Raw genomic sequence first — 26747 nt, forward strand, 5'->3', positions numbered from 1 at the left:
GATGATACAAAGATGGATTCTACTCCTTATTTATGTTTATAGAAGAGACACTCAGAGAAGCAGCGAGACTTCTGATGTCCTGCCCAACAAGTTGAGCTTGTTCTAATTATAACACAACAATTCCATTTTAGAAGAGTAGAAATAATTTGAAGAGAAGAAATCTTTGAAAGCATAAAAAAGGAACATGTGCCATAAGTGGACAAAATAAAAACGTAAATTGTTACAGCACATCTTAATATTTCTGAGGAGGGCGACAGAAGACCAAGTTTTCTAGTGAATAAAACTAAGACATATTTTAGAATTCCATTGCTGTTGAGATTTAGGATTTGGTTTAACTTAGAATTAGCCCTTAAGACTTTATTGAGATTTTTATAGTTCAAGATCAACATAAACATGTATCTAAGTTTCAAGTCCTTCCTTTGGAAAAATACCTTAAAATTAATCTAAAAAGAAGAAATAATTGTCTGAATTAAACCCTCTTACTTGTGAGATGTATACGTGTGCTATAACCGGTAGTTAAAGTTTACTGGCTTCCATTTGCCTACATCATAAAACAGGCTTATTCAGATAGTGTTAGGATCAGGGGCTTCAGCCTGCTTCCTATCTGCGTTTAGATCCAGCTAGACATTGACTAGGTGTCTGATCTGGATCCAGTCATTTTTCGTCTGTTAGTAAGAGCAATAATTCAAGTCACTCAATAGGTACTGTGTCCAGGTCATTCTGCTGTTGTAATTTTTGGTTGCCAACTCATTTATTCCCCACAAGCCAGTAAGTGTGATTAACCGTTGTGTAGATGGAGAGATCTAGCCACTTGCCCAAGAGCAGTTGAGCTGTAGATCCTTCATCAGGGACACCTGCCGAATCCCTTCCGGCTCCAGCTTTGGCTGCGTCTTAGTGTGTCAGTGACGCTGGTACTAACAGTAGCTGAGAGAAATCTGGCTGTCTCAAAGCTCAGACGCCTGGGGAGGCACACTCTCTGTGGAGCTCCCTACCACCCTCCCGTGTTTCATTCTGCAGCCCAGCACCAGCTTCCCTCATAGCAGGAAGTCTGCCTGTGACCCGAGTTGGTAACGGGGACGCTGGCCCTCAGGGTGTCCTTTATGTCTTGTCCTTTCCTTTTATGCTGTAGTGAATGTTATATGGTTGGGCTGAGGCACATCCTGAGGTCTTTGTATCACGAGAACCTAATCAAGCTGAGTACCTTCTAGTATAGTGTGTACATGCACATGCATACACTCACACACACACACACACACACACACTATAATTTGAACAAGTTCTTTCTTTTAGCTTTAGCTTCTTCTGTTGTACAACTGGGATCAATGCTGTGTCCTTCCTTCCTGTCCTAGGATGATGGTGAGAACTGAAATAATACAATTTGTTAAGTACATTCACACCATGGAGAATTTACTCATTAAGTGAGAGTTATTTTCGTAATTGTGTTAGTAGTTTAGATTATTCACATACAGGAACTTTATCAGAAAACCAAGAGATGTGTTTGATCACAGATCCTGGATGTTCTTAAGAACCATTTAATTCCATGTCAGATCATTTCACTGATAGATTATTTCATTGGGGGATAGGAAAGAGGAGGGGAATTCAATTATCATAGGTGAATAGGACATTCAACTTCCTTTTATTTCCCTTTAATTTACAATATTTATCAGGGTACCTTAAATCAAAATTAAACGGACTGCAAGGTTAGCTCCATTATTCATTTACTATACTCAGCATATAAGAAAGGATTGCTAACTCACACAAATAAGGTAATTGCTTAAATGGAGTTCTCATCTTACAATATAGTTATTTTAAATGTACAAAGCTGTGTTCCAAGTAATAAATTTTAACCTTTCAAGCAAAAATCCAAAGCGTTAAGTTTGTTGGGAAAAATTGCTCTGATAAGAAAGAGAAGCTTTGCTAGTTGTATACGTTGTGCTGTTTGTTTTATTTATGCCTGAGGAAATCTTCTCTGAGAGTTTGTGAGTTCCAGATTTTACCGCATCAACTGTTCTTCTCTCTTGGTAGTATTTACATTTTTTGTTTGTTTTTGATACTCCTAATGTGATTTTTTTTCCCTACGAATAGAATAAACGCTTGTAGTGGAGAATGCATCTTTAAAATAAAACTGCTTATGCTTTAAAACTTGAACCTTTTTAAAATTTTTTAAAGATTTTATTTATTTATTTAAGAGGTCGAGTTACAGACAGTGAGAGAGAGAGAGAGACAGAGAGAGACAGAGAGAAAGGTCTTCCTCCCGTTGGTTCACTCCCCAAATGGCTGTGACAGCTGGAGCTGCGCCGATCCAAAGCCAGGAGCCAGGAGCTTCCTCCTGGTCTCTCATGTGGGTGCAGGGACCCAAGCACTTGGGCCATCCTCCACTGCCCTCCCAGGCCACAGCAGAGAGCTGGATTAGAAGAGGAGCAGCCGGGACTAGAACCCAGCGCCCATATGGGATGCCAGCGCACAGGCGCAAGATTAACCTACTGTGCCATGGCGCCAGCCCCAAAATGGAACCTTTAAAACATGCCTGCCAGGACATTTGAGGTAATTCATGAATCTGAGTTCTTGTGCTGGTTCTGTGGAGATCGTTTCCTAGAGTATTCCTACGCTACACCTTCCCTTTGGAAAATGTGAAGCAGAATGCTCAGTATCGACCTCATCGTTTAGATCCAAGGAAAGAAATGCTTGCGCTATATAAACATAAAGCTGCTTAAGTAGATTGGGGTTACTTTTTATTTCTTACTTTATACTGTGTAATTTTGGGGAATTGAACACTGAGAGTTAGACCACATACTGGTTTCTTCGTTTTGTAATATGCTGAGGTTAGTCATGCCATCTTCCTTCTGGGGATTGACCTCCTGTGCTGGTGCATATATGTTGTCAGTCATTTCCAATGCATTCTTGTTTCAGGCCTCATGGACTCAGCTGTTTGAAAATAAGCATTCTGGGGCCGGTGCCGTGGTGCACTGGGTTAATCCTCCATCTGCGGCGCTGGCATCCCATATGGGTGCTGGCTCTAGTCCTGGTTGCTCCTCTTCCAGACCAGCTCTCTGCTGTGGCCCAGGAAGGCAGTGGAGGATGGCCCAAGTGCTTGGGCCCTGCACCCACATGGGAGACCAGGAGAAAGCACCTGGCTCCTGGCTTCAGATCTGCGCAGCACACCGGCCATAGCGGTCATTTGGGGGGTGAACCAATGGAAGGAAGACCTTTCCCTCTGTCTCTGTTTCTGTCTCTCTGTCTCTGTCTCTCACTGTCTGTAATTCTGTCAAATAAACAAAAACAATAATAAAAAAAGAAAATAAGCATTCTGCCGATAGATCTTCATAATAAAAGAGTAAAATACCCTCTTGGAGACACATTTAATATTTGAGAGGGTCTTCTGTTGGTGGTCTCAATGGTTGAATTTAGGGACAATTTTAAAATGTACCGTACTAAATTTACTTTTGTACATCACATTTTGTTACTCTATTGCTTAAAAACTCTAAAAGCTGTTCGATGCACTTGCAATACAATGCACACACCTTGTCTGCTCTCTTGAGGCCCTGCCTGACTTGGATTTTATCTGATCTCTAATTTTATTGCAGGCCCTTTTTCTGCGACTCAACACGCTTAAATATCTATGGTCTATTTCAGTGCTTATAACACAGAATACTTATTCTGGACCCAGGGCCTCTGCACATGCTCTGCCCTTTGCTTTAGAGTGTTCTTGGCTCACCTGATTAGTTGACTCATTCTCATCACCCAGGCCTCAATTTAAATAGCATCTTATCAGAAAGACTGTCTCCTTCAACAAAAATGACTCTGCTCCCATGTTGTTTATTTGTAATAGCCTTTACTTGATTATGCACTTATAGAATTGTTCTTATATGTTATTGACTTTTTATTGGTGGTCTTCTCTCATTTGAATGGCACACATTGAAGGTTTAGAATTTATATATACTTTATAACAGCCACTCTTGCATCTAGCACTGTGATTAGCACATAATAGATACTCAAACAATATGAGAAGAATGAATGAATGAATGAATGAGTCTGTTCCTTCATACACAGGGTCTAACTCTCCACATAGCTTATGCAAAGCTCCTGGGGCACACACAAGCTTGGTGTGTTCCTGACACTGAAAGATGCCTGGTGTGCCTGGAGCATGGTGAGTGGCAAAGCAATGATGTGAGATGAGCTTACAGAATTTAGCAGGCCTTCTTCTAAAGGCCTTATTTTAAAAGTTGGGTTTATTTCACAGTACTAGGAGAAATCATTGTAGGGGTATCAGCAGGAAATGACAAGGTCTGAATTTTTTTTTTCTCTTTTTTATTTTTTTTATTTTTTGGCAGGCAGAGTGGACAGTGAGAGAGAGAGAGACAGAGAGAAAGGTCTTCCTTTGCTGTTGGTTCACCCTCCAATGGCCGCCATGGCTGGCGCGCTGCGGCCGGTGCATCGCGCTGATCCGAAGGCAGGATCCAGGTACTTATCCTGGTCTCCCATGCGGGTGCAGGGCCCAAGCACTTGGGCCATCCTCCACTGCACTCCCTGGCCACAGCAGAGAGCTGGCCTGGAAGAGGGGCAACCGGGACAGAATCCGGCGCCCTGACCGGGATTAGAACCCGGTGTGCCTGCACCGCAAGGCGGAGGATTAGCCTAGTGAGCCGCGGCGCCGGCTACAAGGTCTGAATTTTAAGGAGACTGGACTGAATGTGAGCAAGAGCAAACTGGGGATGAGATACTGGGAGACTTGCATAGCTGCCAAGGAAGAAGAAGGTGATTAGATTCCAGTGGTGGCAGTAAGTGAAATGAAAAGAAAATAGAAATTGAGAAAAGGTAATGTTGGTACAGTTTCTGCAGATGTGAAATTTTGCTGTTGGGGTTACACATTTGAGGTGGGAGTTCAAAAGATTTTGGAAGGATGGGTATTTGGTGTAAAGGTTGAGCAGATGGTTAAGATGCATGGGTCCATTCTTGGTGTATTTGTTTCCAAGTTCTGGCATTGGCTTTTAACTCTACCATTAGGCCAATGCGCACCTGGAGGCAGCACTCATTGCTCAAGTGATTGGGTTTCCACCACCCAAATAGGAGACTCTGATTGAACTCCTAGCTCCTAGTTTCAGCTTTGGCCCAACTCTGCTTCTCATGGGTGTTTAGGGAGTGAGCCAGTGGCTGGGAGTGTTCTCTCTCTCTCTTTCTCTGTCTCTCTCTCTCCCTGCATCCCCCTCTGCCTCTCAAATTAAAAATAAAATTAAAATATTTTGAATGTAGATGTTTGGCCTAGTGTTTAAGATGTGTTTGGGGTGCCCACATCCCACATTGGAGTGCCTGGTTTGGAGTCCTGGCTCTGCTCCCAACTCCAGGTTCCTTCATGTGAGGCCTTGGGAAACAGCAGGTTGGGTCCCTGTCACTCATGTGGGAGACCCAGGTTGAGTTCCTGGCTCCCAGCTTTGGCCTGGCCCAGTCCTGGCTATTGTAGGCATTTGGTAAGCAAACCAGCAGATGGAAGATCTCTGTCTCTGTCTCTCAAATACTTAAAAAATGTTGAACATGTCGTGTTTAAGTTGTATGATACATTCAAATACAGACAGCAACAAGGAGGTGGATGTGTGACTTGAGATCTCAAAAAATAAGTTTTTTTTTTTTTCAGTTGAATAAGGTTATTAAGTTTTATTGCCATTATAATTTTTTTTTAACTTTTATTTAATGAATATAAATTTCCAAAGTACGACTTATGGATTACAATGGCTTCCCCCCCATACCGTCCTTCCCACCCACAACCCTCCCCTTTCCCACTCCCTCTCCCCTTCCATTCACATCAAGATTCATTTTCGATTATCTTAATATACAGAAGATCAGCTTAGTATACATTAAGTAAGGATTTCAACAGTTTGCTCCCACACAGAAACATAAAGTGAAAAATAATAGATGATTTTTTTTAAATGATGATGAAATCAGATCAGACCTATTGTCATGTTTAATCCCAGTGAGAGTCAAGTTGGGAGTTGATAATTTCTTTTTTTTTTTTTTTTACAGAGGATCAGTTTAGTATACATTAAGTAAGGATTTCAACAGTTTGCACCCCCATAGAAACACAAAGTGAAATATATTGTTTGAGTACTCATTATAGCATTAAATCTCAATGTACAGCACATTAAGGATAGAGCTCCTACATGAGGAGTAAGTGCACAGTGACTCCTGTTGTTGACTTTACCAATTGACACTCCTGTCTATGGCATCAGTAATCTCCCTATGCTCCAGTCATGAGTTTCCAAGGCTATGGAAGCCCTCTGAGTTCTCCGACTCTTATCTTGTTTAGACAAGGTCATAGTCAAAGTGGAGGTTCTCTCCTCCCTTCAGAGAAAGGTACCTCCTTCTTTGATGACCTGTTCTTTCCACTGGGATCTCACTCGCAGAGATCTTTTGCCAGAGTGTCTTGGCTTTCCATGCCTGAAATACTCTCATGAGCTTTTCAGCCAGATCCGAATGCCTTTAGGGCTGATTCTGAGGCCAGAGTCCTATTTAGGACATCTGCCATTCTATGAGTCTGCTGAGTATCTCACTTCCCATGTTGGATCACTCTCCCCTTTATTTACTCCATCGGTTAGCGTTAGCAGGTACTAGACTTGTCTATGTGCTCCCTTTGACTCCTAGTCCCTCCACCATGACCAACTGTGAACTGAAATTGATCACCTGGAACAGTGAGATGGCATTGGTACATGCCACCTCGATGGGATTGAATTGGAATCCCCTGGTATGCTTCCAACTCCACCACTTGGGGCAAGTCAGCCTGAGCATCTCCCAAATTATACATCTCACTAAAACCATGAACTTGGCATGTTTAATACCTCTTCTTCAGGTATACAGAACTGAGTACCATCATCTTGGAGAGAGAAGCAAGTCCAGGGAAGACATGTGAGCAAATCTGACATATCAGAAGCAGATTTGTGCAGAATCAGCAAATAGACAGGAATAGCTGAAAATGTAGGGAGGAAGACTGGGATTGTGAACCACTAAGAACAGGGTGCGTGATCAGCCTGTGGAAAAACTGGCTTAAACCATCTCAGCTTAGTAATCGAGTTTTAAGTCATGTTGAGAGGGTGAAAGTTGGACAGGAGTTGATTAAGGAGGCGAGAGTAGCAAAAGGCAGAAAGTGCACACTTCATTCGAACATTTCTCTGAATGGTGAGCTGAGAACAGTATTGTAGCTGTAGGAATATTTGCAGTCCATCCATGACTTTGAAAAGAATGATAAACATTGGAGCAGGTTTGCCGATTGACAGGGGTTGTCCTGTGGAAGGACTGGTCATGACTCAGCAGACAGCAGCAATGAGTGACAGGGCTTTCAATGTGGTCAGCATGAAACGTCGTAATCCATAGCTGTACTTTGGAAATTTATGTTCATTAAATAAAATAAAATAAAAAAGTGAATTCATGCAAGAAAAAAAAGTAATATCATAAAAGAGGAATGAAGGGACTTAGGTAGTTGGAAATGTTTTTGTTTTTCATTTGAAATGGTAAAATTACTAATTCTCCACAGATGGTGTGATGTGTGAACCATATATTGTAAGCACTAGAACAATTAGAAAGATGGTATGCAGTCTACAGAAAGGAAAATAGGAGTTATTGTAATCAGAATGGCAAGAGGAAAAAATAAAATGGAGTTCTCTCTAATACAGGCATGTATTTTTCAAGAGGATAGGAAATTAAAATAATGAACAGATGTGTTTGGCACATTTTTAAAAATATCAGTTTATTTGAAAGGTAGAGAGAGGGAGAGACAGAGAGAGAGAGTCCACCCTGAAAGTAAGGGATTCTAGATCTCCAGGTAAATCAGCTGTAATCACATAAGTCTTTTTTTTTTTTTTAATGTACTTATTTTGAAAGGCAAGGAGGGGCTGGCGCTGTGGCGCTGCGGGTTAACGCCCTGGCCTGAAGTGCTGGCATCTCATATGGGCGCCAGTTCGAGACCCGGCTGTTCCTCTTCCGATCCAGCTCTCTGCTATGGCCTGGGGAAGCAATAGAGGATGGCCCAAGTCCTTGGATTCCTGCACCCACGTGGGAGACCCAAAAGAAGCTCCTGGCTCCTCGCTTCGGATCGTCACAGCTCTGGCTGTTGCAGCCATCTGAGGGAGTTAACCAGTGGATGGAAGACCTCTCTCTCTGCCTCTCCTCTCTCTGTGTAAATCTGGCTTTCAAATAACTAAATATTTTAAAAAAATAGGGGAAGGAGATAGAAACAGACAGACAAAGAGATCTGTCATGCATTGCTTTACTCCTCAAATGCCCACAGCAATTACAGGGCAGAGCCAAAACCAGGAGTCTGGAATTCAATCCAGGTCTCCCATATGGGTGATAAGGACCCTGTTGCCCCCCAGGGCCTGCATTTGAGGAAGCTGGAATCGGGAGTTGAGCCAGGACTTGAATCCAGACAGTTTGATATAGGATGTAGGTGCCCCAAGTGATGTTTTAACCACTGCGCTAAATGCCCTTTTCTACTTCCCTTTGATAATCTCTTAAAAGTGGAACATTGCAAAGAGTTCACTGGGGAGATATAGCAGAGGAAGAGAAAGTAAGAGAGGTTTGAAGCATGAGGGCTCAACTTACTGTTTTGGAAGGGCCAGATGAGGCACAATGTCTATGTCCAGCTAACAGCCACCAAAGAAATAAGGCGTTGGCTCTCTGACTACAGGACAATGAATTCTCCCAACCACTTGAATGATCTTAGAGTTGAGTTTGAGCAGGGAATACAGCCCTGTTGACACCACTGTGTCAGGCTTGTGAGATATTTAGTAGTGAAAACAGTTGAGCCACAGTATGCCCAGACTTCTAATGTGTAGCGTTCATGAGACAAAGTGTTGGGTTAAGCCACTAAGTTTGTCTTACTTTATTATGGTAGCAGCAAAAACTAATACAGATTTTGTTTTCTGGAAGCCAGGTGCTTCTGCAACAGACAGGTAAAACTATGGAAGTGGCCTTGGGAGCAGGCTGTTGGCTGAGGCAGGAAGAATTTTCAGGATTATGGCAGTAAAAGCCTAGAGGACATTAAGGATACATTTGGTGGGACTTTAAAAAGGGAATGAAGAACACGTTTTTGGAAACTTGAGGAATAGGGAGCATTGCTATATAGTGAGAAAGAGATTGGCAAAAATCAGCAGAACTTTGAACTGATGGCCTTGGTTAGTAACTCAATGTTTCCAAGCAAAATGTTGAGGACGTTGCAGTGTGTTAGTCTCCTTTGGCTATCATAACAGAATGGCACAGATTTAGGTGGATTAACCAGCATTGATGTCTCATGGTGCTGGAGGTTAAGATGTCCAAGACTGGGTCTGCAGGGTAGGTTCCATTCTGAGGCTCCTTTTCCCGGCCATCAGCTCTTGGAGCTTTTGCATGGCTTGTGATGTGTGAGCTGGTGGGCAGAGGGCGCTCTGTGGTGTATCTTCTTTGGAGAACACTAATCCTATGGATCAGGGCCCCATCCTTATGACCTCCCCTACCCCTAATCACTTCCTTACTTGAAATTACAGACATACAGAGTATTAGAGCTTCAGTGTCTAACATCTGTTTTTAGCACTAAGAGGCACAACTATTCAGCCTGTAACACTTGCCTTCTTGGAGATTATCATAAAAGGTGAGAGGAGAGAAGCAAGTTGAGGAGAAAACTATGAGGTAAAACACAACAGGGACTTAATGATGTTGGAAGTTCTCAGCTTCTCCAGAGGGCCAAAGATTCTAGAATCAAGAGGTTGGTGGGGAAAACACTGCAGAAGGGATCCTCTCTGAAACCTGGACGCACTAAAGACCATCAGATTCAGTGACAGGAATGACTCTTTGAGACTAGGGGTTGACTTACAGATGCCCTCTTTCAAGCCCGGGTTCTTCTAGACACCTGAAGTATGTATTTCCTCATCCATCTCTGTAGAAGCCAGACACAGAGAAAAGAGATTTCCTAGGAAATATCTGTAAAGGCATCTTGGGTAATGGAGTGAAACTATGAAATTCACACAAACCTACAGGATTCTTGAGAATCTGATGTCCATATAATGCTGTCAGTTTAGACAGAAAAGGGCAAAGAGTGAAATGAAATAGGGCTGTTTGATCTACACACTCTCCTGGAAGATAAAACTAATAAAATAGTCAGTGGCAGCAGGTGCATCCTTTCAGAAAAAGAGAAGGGTGACTCAAAGGGCAGAATAGGGAGGGAGCCAAATTGTGGAATTGAGAGCCCAAAGCATGGAGCTGAACACCATGGAGGACTTTTCCAAGGCCTTCACCCGAGGTATTTTGCCTCCTTTTGACCTTTGACCTTGTCTTGCCTTACATTTTCACCTTGTTGGAACTGATATGCTTTTTACTGGAATCCCCAACTTGTGTCTTTGATTTCATAGATCTGCAGCCAGAGAGAAATTTTCTCAAGGGTTATAATTAATGGATTACTTATCCAAATTTGATTTAGAGGAGAAACTTTGGACTTTGGAGGAGGTAAAATTTAGATGAAAATCTTTGCTTTGAGTTAATGCTGTAATGGGGTGAGACTCTTGGGAACACTGGGAGGAGTGTGAATGTATTTTGCTTTGGGAGGAATTTGAATCTTGAGGGTCAGAGAGCAGAGTCTGGTAGACATGATTTTAGAGATGTTCCCTTAATCTTCTTGTCTTCTGGTTATTCAATTAAGCATGAATCCCGGTGCAATTTAAAAGGGACTTTGCAAGACGTAGTCGAGATGTAATCTGCTAATTTTAAGTTAGGGAGTTTATCCTATATTATCTGTATAGGCCTAGTATAATTACATTAGTCTTTACAAACAGAAGAGCAAGACAGAGTTACAGAGATTCGGCAAATGGGGAATTTGGAGAGACTGAGAGCATGAGAAGACTCTGACCCGCGGTGACTGCAGGGCTTGCTGAGCAGGAATGCAGTTGCATTAAGGAGCTGGTAAGTGTTCCTGGTTAGCAGCAAAGAAATAGGGACTTCGGCTCCATTGCTGAATTCTTCCAACAACCTGAATGAGGTTGGAAGGTAATTCTTCCCTAAGACCTTCATAGAGAAAGACAACCCCACTAACATCTTGCTTTCAGCCTTCTGAAGCTTAAGTGGAGGAACTAGATGAGTCACAACATCCAGACTTCTGAGCCACAGAAATATGATCTAAAAAATGAGTGTGATTTGCTGTAGCAGTTGATAGGAAACTGATCTGATAAAGCAAAAAGAAACAGTTGGAAAGAAAAATGGTGAGCATAGATACAACATATTAATAACTACATTAAATGTAAATGGTCTAAACACACCACTGAAAAACAGAGATTGCCAAATTGTATATAAAAGAAAGACCCAAGTATATGCTGTCCGCAGAAAACTCACTTGCAATGTAATTTTGTTAATAGGTCAAAAATAAAAGGATGGAAAAAGACACACTTTACAAACTCAAAACAAAGGTTTGTTTGTAGATAATAATATAGAATAAAATAGACTTCAAAGCAAGGAAAACTACCAGGGGGGAAAAAAGGATATTATAGAATAATAAAAGAGTCAGTTCCCCAAGACTGAAAATGTTTGTGGGTTTTTTACAATAGATCTTCACAACATGTGAAAGAAGAACTGAAAGGAGAAAAAATATGCAGTATTATATTTGGGGAATTCAACATTCCTTTGTCACTAATTGATGGAACATATATACACAGACAAAGAGAAAATGCAAGTGGAAAGCCTGAATGAATCATTAATCAGTTTGCCCAGTTGACATTTACAGAGTATTTTATCCAACCATGACAGACTGCTTGTCCTTATCAGATATACCTGGGATATTCACCATGATATACCACAGAATCACAAAAAGCTTATTAAATTAAAAATGGAAATTAGTGAAATTATGTTGGACTATAATTGAATCATAGTAGAAATTAATAAGCAAAAAGGTATATTTCAGTAACAAATGTTTGAAAATATTAAATAATGTAAACACCATTCCAATAAGTAATCCATGGGCCAATGAGAAAAGGCAGAGGAAAATAGGGAATATTTTAAATTGAAATAAATAAATATTCAACATACCAAAATGCTTATAACATAGCTAAAACAATTTCAGAGAGGGATTCATTATGTTAAATAATTATTTAACAAAACACTCTCAGATCAATAACTTGAGCTTTTACTTTCAGAATCTAGAAAAAAGAGGAGAAAACTTGAAGTAAGCAAAAGGAAAATATCAAAAAGACTAAATAGAAAGTCTTTCCAATTCAAAAGGGACGAACATCAGAGGAAAATCAGTGGAACCAAATGCTGATTCTATGGGGAAAATCAACAAAACTGATAAAGTTTTAGCTAGATTGAACAAGTAAAAATAATGAATAAGTGGATTATAAACATCAGAAATTGAAATTGTGGGGATAGTGCTTGCAATGCTGGAATCCCTTATTGGAGTGCCAGTTGGAGTCCTAACTGCTCCACTTCTGATCCAGCTCCCTGCTAATGTGTGTGGGAAAGCAGGGGATGATGACCCAAATGCTTGGATCCTTCTACCCATGTATGATACCAGGATGGAGTTTCTGGTTCCTGGCTTGGGCCTGGCCCAGACCTGCTTGTTGTGGCCATTTGGAGAGTAAACCAGTGGATGGAAGGTCTCTCTTTATCTCTCTCTCTCTTTCTTCCTTCCCCCCATCTTTCAAATTAATTAGATAATTAATTAATCATAAAAAGAAAGGAAAACATGGCTACAATTACTGATTCTGGAATCACTAAAGCAGGAAACTACAAAAGTTCCATGCATGAGATTTTGACATTTAGATGAAAGAGATCAATTCCTTGAAATACAGACACTACAAAGAAGAAGTGATAACCTGAGGGGCCTACATATATTATGGAAATCAGACTAGTGGTTAAAACTCTTCAAAGACAAAAAACTGTAGGTGCAGCAGGGCTAGGATTTAGGGTAAGGAATTGGATAGTAGGCAAATCAGGGCTGGGAAGAGTATGGTCCAAACAAAGGATTATTGCACCCAGGGGAAAGTATTGCACCTGATAGCAGAAGTGGGAAGGAATCCTGACAGTAGCTCTGTTTTGGTCACAGTTGTCCCATGCACAGTGAATACTAGGTGATATTTCTCCAGTGGACCACTAAGGACATGCAGGTGGGGAATGTAATCAGAGTTGCATTCAAGAAGATCTAGGTGATCTTTGGAGAGGGAGTCTGAGAGGACCACATGTCCTGTGTTGAAGGAAGGGTTGGGGCAGGCAGTTAAGAATGCCTGCATCCCAATCAGAGTAGCAGTGTTTGGTCAATGGCCAGCCTCCAGTTCCAGCTTTCTGTGAGTGCAGACCCTGGGGAGGCAACAGGTAATGACTGGAGTACTTGGGTCCCTGCTGCCCATGTGGAAGCCCTAGATGGAGTTCCCAGCTTATCATCTGGCCTGAGGCAGCCTGGCTGTTTGGGGCATGTGGGAAATACAACAGCGAATGGAAGATCTCTGGCTGTATGTCTCTGTGTCTCTTTTCCTCAGAAATAAATATGCAAAAGTACTCAGGGGAAAAAGGGCTATGTTACATGTATTACATCACTGAAACAGTGCCTTTGTGGAGGGGAAGGATTTTTGACTTGCAAGTTGTTGTGCCCTGGTAGACAAGACAACCCTCTTCCAGAACTGAGTGGTTCTCTGAGCTCCTGTGTTCCAGACTACAGTGAAATGTCGTCAGGCGATAAACGCGGGCATCTCATTGTACTCCAGAATTTTAGTTCCAGTGTTGTCCCTTTCCATAAGGCTAACTGGTTACAGTTAACGCATTGTCATTATTCTTGTAGCAATGCTGTTGATCTTGAAAGACTACAGTGCTAGAACACTGCTAACCTACTTTGTACTATCCAATTGTGCAGTCCCTTAGTAGCCACTGGATTATTGGTTCCAGGAACCCCATGACACCAAAATCTGTAGATTCTCAACTCCCTTGTACAAAATGGTGCAGTATTTGAATATAACCTGTGAACATTCTCTGGTATACTTTAGACCATCTCTATATTACTTGTACTACTCAATACTGTGTAGGTGCTGGGCAAACAACAAATACTGTGCAGGTGTTATATAAATAGATCTTTGTAAAAATTAAGAGTGGGGATATGAGAGGGAGGAGGAAGAAGGGTTGGAGCATAGCAGGCGGGAGGCAGGATTTGGTGGGAAGTATCACAGTGGTCCTAACTTTGTATATAGGAAATACATGAAACTTGTATACCTTAAATAAGATTTTAAAAAAAGAAAAACATCTGTGTATGTTCAATGCAGATGCAATTTTTTGAACAAATATTTGTGATCTGCTTGAATCTGTGCTTGTGGAATTTGGGAATATGGAGGGCTAACTATACTTTGTGCAGCATTCTACTTATTTTCGCTTCTTGTTACAAATCTTAGCAACTGTTCTATCTTTTGTAAAGGTAGCTCTGGACAGGGAGAAACAAAAAATTGAATTTTTGAAGTTAGCCATAGTACCTGTAGTATAAACATTTTTCATGTGATTCAAAATGGAGAATTTCCCAGTTATCAAATTGTTCTAACAAACTCTACAGTTTTGGGCAAGTAAGGAAAATACAAGATGATGCTCTTCCAAATATGACAGATACTAAAGAATTTTTATTAACTTTCTATGGTAATTTATGTTTTTCCATATTCCTGATCTTTATATTATGAAATATTGTGGATCAAATATCACCATATAAAAAATTGTACGATTTCAACAAAGTACTTGGAATATTTATTTATTTATTATTATTTTTCAAAGATTTATTTATTTATTTGAGAAGCAGAGTTACAGGCAGACTGAGTGGTCTTCTGTCTACCCGTTCACTTCCTGAGTGGCTGAAACGGCCAGAGAAGGACTGATCCAAAGCCTGGAGCTTCTTCTGGGTCTCCCATGCGGGAGCAGGTGCAGGGGCCCAAGCCCTTGGGCCATCCTCCACTGCTTTCCCAGGCCATCAGCGGGGATGCTGGATTGGACAGGAACTGGCGCTCATATGGGATGCCAGTGCTTCAGGGGGAGGCTTGACCTACTATGCCCCAGTGCCGGCCCCACTTGGATTATTTAAATGATACTGTGTTTTAGGTGTGTTTTATGGGGAGAGAGAGAGAGAGAGAGAGAGAGAGAGAGAGAGAGAGAAACGGAGAGAGAAGGAGAGAGAGAATGGGGGAGATGGAGTGGAGAGAAGCCTCATCCACTGGTTCACTCCTTAGATGTCCGCAGCAGCAACTGAGGCTGGACTGTGGCTGAAGCTGACAGCAAGGAACATTGTCCAAATCTCCCCCGTGGAGGGATGGCAAGAACCCAGTTTCTTCAGGCATCACTTCTGCCTCCCAGCATTAGGAAGCTGAAGTCAGAAGCTGGAGCTGGAACTGGGAATGAAACCCAGCTGAAAACTGTTCCCTGTATTCTAGGTTTCAAGGAAAACTTGTTTGGGAATGAATTCTAAATTGTGCTTTTAACTTGATATTTTAACAGTGCTTTGAGTAATATAAGGCGAAGTGAGCAAGGAATTAAAATTCTGCATTTTAAGATAGCACTCTTAAGTTTGTGGCCTGAGACATCCCAATGAGTAAGTGTCCTTGGAGATTGATGGCATCAAATGGACTGAAGGATTTGAAAACCCAAATAAATGAAGATTATAGTTTCAAGACACTGAGTGCCTTCTGACGACATATATAGTCACTGTCTGAAGTATTCCAATTTATTAGTAATCCATAGAAAACACAATATAATTGATTTCCAAAATACCTATGTTAACCCTCTCATCATTCTTGTCACTGGGGTGCAGGAAACCAATATTAAGGCAAAATGATTCAATTATTTAAAGGAAAAATTTCATTTTTTTATTTCAAATTATAGTAGACTAATTGCCTCCACTAAACTTCAAGAATAAGTTTGCCTACCTCAGTGCCCCCTCCTTCCTTCCTTCCTTCCTTCCTTCCTTCCTTCCTTCCTTCCTTCCTTCCTTCCTTCCTTCCTTCCTTTCTTTCTTTCTTTCTTTCTTTCTTTCTTTCTTTCTTTCTTTTTTGACAGGCAGAGTGGACAGTGAGAGAGAAACAGAGAGAAAGGTCTTCCTTTGCCGTTGGTTCACCCTCCAATGGCCGCCGTGGCCGGCGCACTGCAGCCGGCACACCGCGCTGATCCGATGGCAGAAGCCAGGTACTTATCCTGGTCTCCCATGGGGTGCAGGGCCCGAATGATGTACAGTCAAAACGAAGGTCAGAATAAGACGCTAAAAGCACTTGTTGCATTGTGGAGGTAGGGCCTCGAGTATCTGTTTTAACTCCATGATCATGAGCATCCTGGTAAAAGGGTGACTGACTTCTCTGGACACTGAACCAGGGCTTTGGGCAGCAGAGGATGTAGCGTGTGAAGCAGTGAGTGTGTCTGGGATTTGTCCTTTGCTGTTTTTCAGCATCGTCCGGGTTCTCACCCAACCTGCAGTTTTCAGGAACCAAGAGGCCAGATGGACAGCCTATGCTCCTCACGTACCTTGGCTCCCCCACGATCCTCTTCTCCATCTGGAGTCCGCTTAACTTTGCCAACACTGCAGTGCCAGAGTGATCTTCTACCTGTCTCTGCAAGCTGTGTTCTCTCGTTGGGACATCTATTTATATAGCACCTCATGCTGCAACACCCAGCTGGTTGTGTTGTTGTTGCCTCCTCTTTGCAGAGATGTTAACTGCATTGGCATTTTTTTCTTCATTAGGAAAATACCTTTGAGATAGGTCACCCATTTGCTATTTGTGATTTTTTTTTTTTTGTACAAATGAAGACAGTGAATTTTTCACGTGGTTTAGTCAAGGACACCAGGCTAGTTATTTGCACACTTCTCTTTAACAGTAGGGCAGAATTTCTCTTAAATCACTATTTGCACCTTTTATTAGGGAGAAGGTATTTCTGAAATGGAGTTATGGGGTTGCTAGCATTTTAAAATTGAAATTAATTCCAATGGAGAATTGTTGTAAGATTCTAGGCCCAGGAAGGGATCCTGTGGCAACATCTTGTGTAATAAAGGGTTAACATATTTTCTTGGAGGGAAGCAAAAAAACTTTCCATGAAGTGATATTTGTTATCAAACTTTGGTGCTCACCTAATTTATTTCTCTATTTCAAACTTTTCTCTGGCTGGAATTTCTCAGTTGGATACTTACTATTTTTACTTTTAAACTCAAGATTTATTTTTATGATGTCTTATTTGAGACATTATTTAACTCCTGAAACAACAGTTGGCCTCTTTCCAGGTTTTCCTAATTGGATTTGTGCAAGAATGATGCAAAGACCTACAGAATGTTTCCCAGGGAAGCTGGGGGATGCCAAAGGATACGGGGCAAGGGAGCTGTTACGAGTGCTTTTGATTAAGATAGACCATAAATATTTGTCAAAAACACTCAGAATACTCACACATGGAAAACGGAATTAAAAGATACATTTTTATTTTGGAACAAAAGATTTTGAAATCCGTGCATCATCCTTTCACAGTGCACATTTTCCGTGAACTTTTTGAAGACACTTTGGATTTCAGAAATATTTTGTAGCAAAATAACTGAGCTTAACATTTTAACTCCATTTTCTACAAACTTCCTGAAGTATGCTTGTGCATTTGAGAAGTACAGAAGGATGAAATGTAGGTAAAGGGTACAAACAGGACTAATGAAGATGTTGGTAACATTCTGGAAAATATTGATGGACTCATGAAGAGATAAATGGAAGAAAACATGGCCACAACTTAATGATTGTCCTGGTGTGAGGAGGACAACCAAGCTAAGCAGAGTACTTTAAAAGTGTGATAGCAATAGAAGAAAAAGGACCAGAGAGTCCGATAGTCTAGGGGTTTAAGATTCAGTATTTCAGGCCGAGTCTGTGACATGAACACATATTTGGCTTATAGTTTCTTCCATTCTGATCTTTTCACTACTGTCTCTTTCACATATTTTCTTTGTCAGGGCGAGTGAGGGAAATTATATTCTCTTTGTAGCTCAGAGACGGTTGAATTTATGTTCTGCAGATTTAAGATTTTTATAGTACGAATTGAAGATTGGCAAGGTAATCAGAAAAGACAATACAGGGAGTAAACGAGATACACTGTATTATTGGAAGGCTGGAAGGCTTGCAAGTTTCTGCAAATTATCATCGTGGAGAAAAGGAAGTGTGTAGCTCATTGGGTAAGTGTGTAGCCCATTGGCTAAGTGGTGGGAGAGGCTAGATCTCCCTGCTGGCTGCTCTCAGGGTTGCGGGTTTGCTGCAGTTGTTCTTGGCTTGAGCGTGAACCTGATGATGTGAAAAAGGGTGGTTGGGGAGAAATAGGAGGGAGAAACGAGATACCAATCCTGTAGCATGTGATCAGAAGCAGCAGCCATACTGAAGTAATGCATCTGCCAGAGTTCTGTTGTCATGGACTCCTACAGAGAATTGTCCATGTGTTTGCGAGAACTCCAAACTTTTAAGCTGGATATGGCACAGTCCCACTAAGATTTTACTACCTAATGGGGACACATAGCATAGCATATACATGACAATGAATTAAGTGCTTTCAAAGAAATACATCAGGAATAGAATTGTAGTTAAATATTTGTACTCTGAGATCAGACTGTCTGGGTTTGAATCTGTTCTGTGATTTTTCTCTTAGGCTGAGTTTCTTTATCAGTTTTTCACAGTTGGGAAGATAACTGGACTAAATAGTAGGCTGATGTGTAAGAATTCTTGTAATTTCCTATCTTTGTGTTTGCCACATATAGTGAGTTAGCTAAGAGGATAAATAAGAACAAAGTTTATTGAGAGCAACATTGTGATATGCAATCTATTAAGGCCTCAACACTTCTAAACCTCTGTGTGTGTGTATGAGTGTGTATGTGTATGTGTGTGTGAGTGTGTGTGTTAATGTGTGTGTGAGTATGTGTATGAGTGTGTGTGTATGTGTGTGTGAGTTGTGTGTGTGTGAGTGTGTGTGTTAATGTGTGTGTGAGTATATGTGTGTGTGTGTGTTTGGGCACAATGGGTAGAAGAGCTCTGACTTTAAGGTTGTCAAACAGATCTAGGCTGTAGTTCTGCCCTTAAAGCTCTTGAGTTGTGACTTTGATAAAATTTCTCTTATTTTTAGCCTCCTCATATATTGTAATTCATACCTCCAAGGGTATTAAAGAGACTCTAGAAAAATATAGTCAGAAGCAAATAAATAAGCCCATCTCAATTATCCTTGCACAATTTGGGGCATTTATATTTTTTAATTCAGTATATGAAATTATGTTGAGTGAGGTTATTGGTTATCTTTTTAGAATTGCACCTATGAAATACATGAAATCTGTTTTCTTTATATTAGCAAAAAATTTAAAATCTAACACTATGACCAAATAAAAAAGGGAAAAATAATTTAGATTTCTCAAATTGCCTTTTTATTCTAGCTATGGCTATTTCTCTGTTTAATTAGATTAATCAAAATCTAAATTTAGACATATCATGTTGAGGTATATTTGAGGACTATTCAAATGTTTGTGGAAAATGCATAATATAGAAAGACGGTGTATGGATCTCAAAAGCTTTTGCAACAAAAAAATTTAGTTTTAATTCCATGTTTTCATGAACATTTTGAAGTCCCTTCATGTAGACTCCAAACAGATATAATTTATTTCATGAAATGTTTGGATAATTTTGGTGGGATTGTACTTACCTAAAATATCCTGCATGTCCAAATTTCTTTATAAAAGATTTTATCAACCCACATGTACTCTGAAGGCAGAGTGAGAGCTAATTCAAACCTCTAGAGCATATGTTTGGATCTTGAAGTACATGAAGGTCGCCAGCATCCAATAATTTGATGAGGGATGTTTATTTACCCAGAGTACTAAGAAGCACCACGGTTTTTTGAGGGGCAGAGTAACATGTATTTGAGATTTCAAGGTACAAGGGTGAGAGGAGAGGGATCTTACCACAAACGACCTGAATGAAGACAAAGGGCAGAACTAAACCTTTGTTCATGAGACTCTGGGTGGTGGATAAGAGTGGAGCCAGAGAGGTAGCCTGACTTTAAGGTGCGGAGGGCTGTCCCCACGGGATCCATGAGGATCACCCAGTGGGCTGGTTATCATGGAGATTTACGGGTGCTATCTTCACAGCATGTGTTCCAATGGATTGGAGGTTAGGCTCAGATATCCAGTTTTTTCTGTCTCCCAATGAGTTCTAATACATATGATCCAAAGCTCACACTTGGAGAAATAGTGCCAGGGAAGATGGACACATTTATGGAGCATGTTGTGCCAAGTGTTCATGTTAAAAATGTTTTAGGAAGATTAATTTGGTGGAGTGGCACATGGAGGCCAATATGCGAGCTACTAATTAGTTCAGCTACGAGGTGATGAGAGCCTGGCAAGTGTTGACAGGAGGGTTAGAAAAGACAGAAAAGTTACCAGGGGTGTGTAGAGGAGAGGCAACCCAACTCGATGATTCACTTTAAGCAAGGGATAGAGCAATCACAAAGCTGATATGAGATATTACAGGGAAGGAAATAAATTTTATCTGGTCATAATTAGGTTGATTTCTGTTTCAGGTTTATTGGGGAGTTAAAATAACATAGTGATAAAATGCCTGGATTAGCGTTCCACCCTTTCTACCTGAGATGGGTTTCTTTGCATCACTGGACTTTAGTAATCTTATCTGTAAAAAGTGTAGAACAACCTCACGGAGTAGTTATGTACACACTGAGCATTTTTTTTTTTTGCACCCTACTCTAAGTTGTAAACATCAGGGAAGAGCTGTCTGAATACTTTGCTTGTCTTTAGTCAAAGGAAAAAAAATTAATGTATTTTTACATATCATTTTTTAAAAAAACAACACAGAAGTTCCAAACAAGAAGCATACAACAAAGTTTCTTCAATAAGCTTGACTACTTGTGAGGAAGTATGATGTTAGTAATCACTATGTTGTATCCCTACAGGACTGGTGTTCTTGTGATGGTGCACAAGTTGTTTCTAGGCCAAAGGCCATCAAAGGACACTTTTTCTCTGCCCAGTTCCGATTTGGAACTCTTATTCCCAGTTGCTAACTCATGAGTTCTCTGCCTAGAGACATCAATCAAGCAAATGACTAAAGAAAAAAATGGTGCTATTTCACTGCTGCATAGGGGAGTATTATAAGTTTCAGATTCAGCTCTTATCCCGTTGTAGCTCAGAACCATTTTTGTCAAGCTTGTTTTATTAGATACATGAATATTAAAATGAATATGGAGGTATTGGCTCCTTCTCAAAGAAAAATCCAAGTCAGCTCAGCCTTATTCATGGCCTAAAGGGGGAAGATGATGAATTTTGTTTTGTCAGTGTCTTGTAAGGAAAAATATTTCAATCATGTTTTCTACCATCATGTCATTTTTTTTTCAATCCATGAGATCAGAATTGTTGTAGTAACTCATTTAAAAAAAAGCAGAGTTCCTAGTGCCATGTTATTGTTCCAATAGTTATGATGACCTCCGTAGAGAACTGTGATACCACAGGTCAGAGAAATGCCTCTTGTGGTTTGGAAAAGCTACTTTCATTGCTGCCTGGGTGGTGAAAAGAAAGAATACATATGTGTGTGTGTGTTAAGCATTGGGAAACCTGGAAATGTTTTGAGCTTGGCAAAATAAAATTACACATTGAAATGTTTTGTGTTTAGTAAAACTCAAAACATATTTTGAGAACTGCTTTCTCACTTAAGTTTATATCTCTAGGTATATTAAGTCCTATTACTTTTTTTCTGATTCATTTCCAATAGTTTATGAGATTTCTGATAACCATGGGCCTTTTTCTTTGAACTTGGATATTTTGTCTTGCCAATATTACATCGCATTCTAGTCCAGAAAGTCTGAGTCCAGTTAAATATTCCTAATTTGGGCCTTGTTGGTTGGCCAGATATCACTAGTCGTTTCCATTGTGTTTCTTTTTAATTGTATTGAAATAGATAATTAGTCTGCATTACCGTTGCATACATCATCTGACCGCTACATGTTTCTGTGGATATTCACTTAGAAAGAGTTCATGACCCTGCATAATTAACATCGGGGTTCTCTAGTACTTTTATTTGTTGACATCAGAGTGCATAACATCATATGTATTTGTATGAGACTACCTCACAAAGGTTGGAGGAAATAGAATTAAAATATAAGCTTATCTGAGGCAACACAATGTTGAAATCCATGCATATGAGTGATCTTTAGAAAGTTCATGAAAACTATGTCATGAACAAATACACATGGAGTTCAATTTTTTTTATGCCCAAGTAACTTACTTCTAATTCTCTTTTTCCATGAGCATTTTGAAGTACTTTCATACATAAAAACTCACACACATACACAGATAATTTTAAATGCTTCATTCATGTTGAATATTTCAGGTGGACTTCACAGTCAACAATTCCAGCATTTCTAACCCAAGTTTTGAAAACAATATATTGAAATTTTTCTCTCTCTGTTCTCAATAGATTATAAGTCACAATAGCAAAATGGTATAAATTGATTGTGTTGTTGTTGTTATTGTTATTTTAGGGATTACCTAAAAAATTACTCAGGGTCTGCTTTTTTCTACTTTTCAGGGATGTGTGACATTCTTGATGTCATGAAAATAAGCAAGAGCACACACATTCAGAATTGTTAATCACTCTACTTGACTGGAATTTTTCATATCGTAATGTGGAAAAACATTGACCCTTTGAAAAATCTTGTTTGTACATTAATACTAAGGCACATAGTTATATTAATTTGTGAGCAGTTGTTATTCCTAGATAGACTCTAGGATGTGATGTTATATGTATAATTTTATAGGAAAGTACAGTTCCCACACAGATTTTCATCCTTTGTAGCTCCAAGGGAATTAATTAGGATTAAATACATAAACCAAGAAGGATTAAGAGCAAGTTTCATTATTTTGTAAGATGTAAACACTGAACTTTTAATGAGTGTTCTAAGGCCATCAAATGTAAAACTTTATCACTCATATAAAATACATTTTAATATAGTCACAAAGTCATAAAAATTATGGTAGTATACAAGTCCTATGAGTTTGTTTGACATAGATTTAAAACAAAAGTTTGAAAAAATGGTGTATTTGCAACAAAACTGATATACATGAACATTTCTCTCTTTTTTTAAAAAAAAAAAAATAGCTCCCAGGCCGGTGGCTCACTTGGTTAATCCTCTGCCTGTGGTGCCGGCATCCCATATGGGTGCTGGTTCTAGTCCCGGTTGCTCCTCTTCCAGTCCAGTTCTCTGCTATGGCCCGGGAAGGCGGTGGAGGATGGCCCAAGTGCTTGGGTGCCTGCACTGGCATGGGAGACCAGGAGGAGGCACCTGGCTCCTGGTTTTGGATCAGCGTAGCTCCAGCCATAGTGGCCATTTGGGGGGTGAAACAACGGAAGGAAGACCTTTCTCTCTGCCTGTCTCCTTCACTCTCTAACTCTATAAAAAATTAGCTCCCATATGTAATGTAGAACATACAGAATTTGTCTTTCCATGTCTGGCTTATTTCACTCAGATGTCTTTCGGTTCTAACCATTTTGTGGAACGTGATAGCATTTAATTCTTTGTCGAAGCTGAATATTCTGTTGTGCATTTATTTACACACACCTCATTTTCCTTATGTATTCATCTGATGATAGATACCAAGGTTGACTCAATATTTTAGGCTGTTGTGAACAGTGCTGCCATAAATGTGGAGTAGGCATCTCTTTGATAAAATGAGTTCTTGTCTTTTGGGTATATACCCAGTAGTGGAATTACTGGATCATATGTCCAATTCTAGTTTTTTAGACAGCTCAACATACCATCTTCCACACTAATTTATATTTGCACCAATAGCAGATAAGTCTTCCCCTTACTCCACATCCTTGCCAGCATTTGTTGTTGTCTTTTTGTTAATAGTCATTCTCACAGGAACGACGTGATATCTAGTTGATTTTAATTCCACTAGTGATATTGAGCATTTTTTAGCATATTTGTTCACAATTTGTTATTCTTTTTAGAACTATTAAGATTATTTACCTATTTCCTAACTGGACTGGTTACTTTCTTGTTGTTGAGTTTTTTTCTGAGTTGTTCATATATTATGGATATTAATCCATTGTTGGACAAGAAGAATGCAAATATTTTCTCCCATTCTGCCAAATGCCTCTTCACTTTATTGATTGTTTTCTTTGCTGTGCAGAAGCTTCTGTGTTTTGGAAATATTAGAAGAGCAATTCAGGAGGAGAACGAAATAAAGGGCATCAAAGTTGTAAGGCAGGAAGTAAAAATACCCATCTTCACAGATGACATGATGTTGTGCATGGAAAAACCTAAACACTCCACCAAAAAGCTCTTAGAACTGATAAACCAGTCTAGTCACAGCTTACAAAATAAGCATACAGAAACAGTAGCATTTTTTGTTTGTTGTTCCCAGAAACCTTTTATTTAAGGCATACAAACTTAATGTACTTCATAAACACAACTTTAGGAACATAATGAGTCTTCCCACCATACTCACACTCCCACCCACACTCCCACCCTTCTTCCTCCTTCCTCTCCTATTCTAATTCTTATTTTTTATAAGATCTATTCTCAACTAACTTTATATACATAAGATTAACTCTATACTAAGTAAAGAGTTCAACAAATAGTATGAAAAAAAACTTACTCAATAGTTGAGATAAGGGCTGTTCGAAGTCATTGCCATCTCAAAATGTCAATTTCACTTCTACAGATTACCTTTTAGGTGCTCTATTAGTTACAACAGATCAAGGAGAACATATGTTATTTGCCCTTTGGGGGCTGGCTTATTTCACTAAGTACAGTGTTTTCTAGTTTCATCAATTTTTGTTGGCAAATGGCAAGATTTCATTTTTTACCATTATATAGTATTCCACAATATAGATATCCATAATTTCTGTATTCAGTCTTCAGTTGATGGAAATTTGTGTTGGTTCCATATCTTTACTATTGTGAATTGTTCTGCAAGAAACATGGGGGTACAGATAAGTCTTTCCATGCTGATTTCATTTCTGATGTGTAAATCCCCAGGAGTGGAATGGCTGGGTCATATGATAGGTCATATTTAGAATTCTGAGGTTTCTTTATACTGTATTCTATAATGGCTGTGCCAATTTATATTTCAACAATGTATTAGGGTACCTTTTTCCTCATGTCATTGCCAGCATTTATTGTTTGTTGACTTCTGTATCAAAGCCATTCTAAATGAAACCTCATTATGGTTGTGAATTACATTTTCCCGATGGCTAGTGATCCTGAGCATTTTTTCATGCATCTATTGGCCATTTGGATTTCCTCTTTTTAAAAATGCCTATTCAAGTCCTTTGCCCATTTCTTAACTGGGTTGTTTGTTTGCATGTTGTTTCTGCAGCTCTGTATATTCTGTTTATTAATCCTTTATCAGTTGCTTAGTTTGCAAATTCTCCCATTATGTCGGTTGTATCTTCACTTTGCTGAGTGTTTCATTTGTAGTGCAGAAGCTTCTCAATTTAATGTAAAAGCAATATGTCAATTTTGGCTTTGATTGCTTGTGCCTCTGGAGTCTCCAAGAATTCTTTGCCTAGGCCAATGTCTTGCAAGGTTACCCAAATGTTTTCTCATAATTTGAAGGTATCAGGTCAAAGGTTTAGATATTTTGTCCATTTTGGGTAGATTTTTGTGTAAGGTGTAAGGTGGACATCTTGTTTTATACTTCTGCATGTGGAAAACTAGTTTTCCCAGCACCATTTGTTGAAGAGACTGCCCTTGCTCCAGAGATTGGTTTTAGCACCTTTGTCAAAATAAGTTGGTTGTAGATATGTGAGTTGATTTCTGGAGATTGCTAATCTGTTCTATTGGTCTACAAGTCTGTTTTTACATCAGTGTCAGGGTGTTTTGATTATAACTGCCTGTAGTATGACTTAAAATCTGGTATTGTGATACCTCCAGCTTTGTTTTGTTGTATAAGATTGCTTTTGCTGTTTGGGGTCACCTGTGTTGCCATATGAATTTCTGCATCACTTTTTCTGTATCTGAGAAGAATGCCCTTGGTATACTAATTGGTATCACATTGAATCTGTAAACTGCTTTTGGTGCACATTTTAGAATCTTTTTTTTGACTATAATGTGTCATGGTGAAGATCTTTTCTGATCATGTCTGTTGGAAGTTCTATGTGCCTCCTGTACTTGGACATCTCTTTCTTTTTACAAATTAAGGAAGTTTTCTGTAATTATTTCACTTACAAGGTCTTCTAATCTATTCTCTCTTTGAAAGCCTTCAGGAACTCATAATAGCCGTATGTTGGGTCATTGATAGTATCTCATAAATCTCCAACACTGTTTTTCCTTTTTCTAATTTTTCTGACTGTAAAATTTCCAGAGATTTGTCTTCTGGCTCAGATAGTCTTTCTTCTGCCTTACTGAGTTAATTATTAGGGTTTTTTGCCACATTTTTTATTTGCTCTATTAAATTCTTCATTTCCAATATTTCATTTTGATTTCTCTTTAAAATCTCAATTTCATGGGAAAATTTTTCTATCTAGTCATTACAGATTTCTTTAATTCAGGGGTTTACTTCTGATTAAATCTAAGCAATCTTACGTTCAATTTTTTGAATTCTGTTTCTGTATTTCTTCAGTCGCTTCATCTTCACATTCTAGTATTGAAGTGTTGCGTTCCTTTGGGGATGTCATGTTCTCTTCCTTTTTCTTGTTTCTTGAATTGCTGTGTTTATTTCTAGGCATTTGTGGAGATACTTGTTTTTCCCCTGTGATGGCTTTTATCTTTGGACTATGCCTCAGTGG

General features: G+C 39.6%; 1 protein-coding gene across 1 annotated transcript in view; it reads left to right on the plus strand.

Moving 5' to 3' along the window:
* Window positions 1-26747, plus strand: part of LOC108175429 (tolloid-like protein 1) — a 301771-nt gene that overhangs the window by 130705 nt on the left and 144319 nt on the right. The window lies entirely within an intron of this gene.

The sequence above is a fragment of the Oryctolagus cuniculus genome, chromosome 8 (genome assembly GCF_051225735.1).
Source record: "Oryctolagus cuniculus isolate XC-2025 breed Fujian yellow rabbit chromosome 8, ASM5122573v1, whole genome shotgun sequence".
Classification (NCBI taxonomy): Eukaryota; Metazoa; Chordata; class Mammalia; order Lagomorpha; family Leporidae; genus Oryctolagus; species Oryctolagus cuniculus.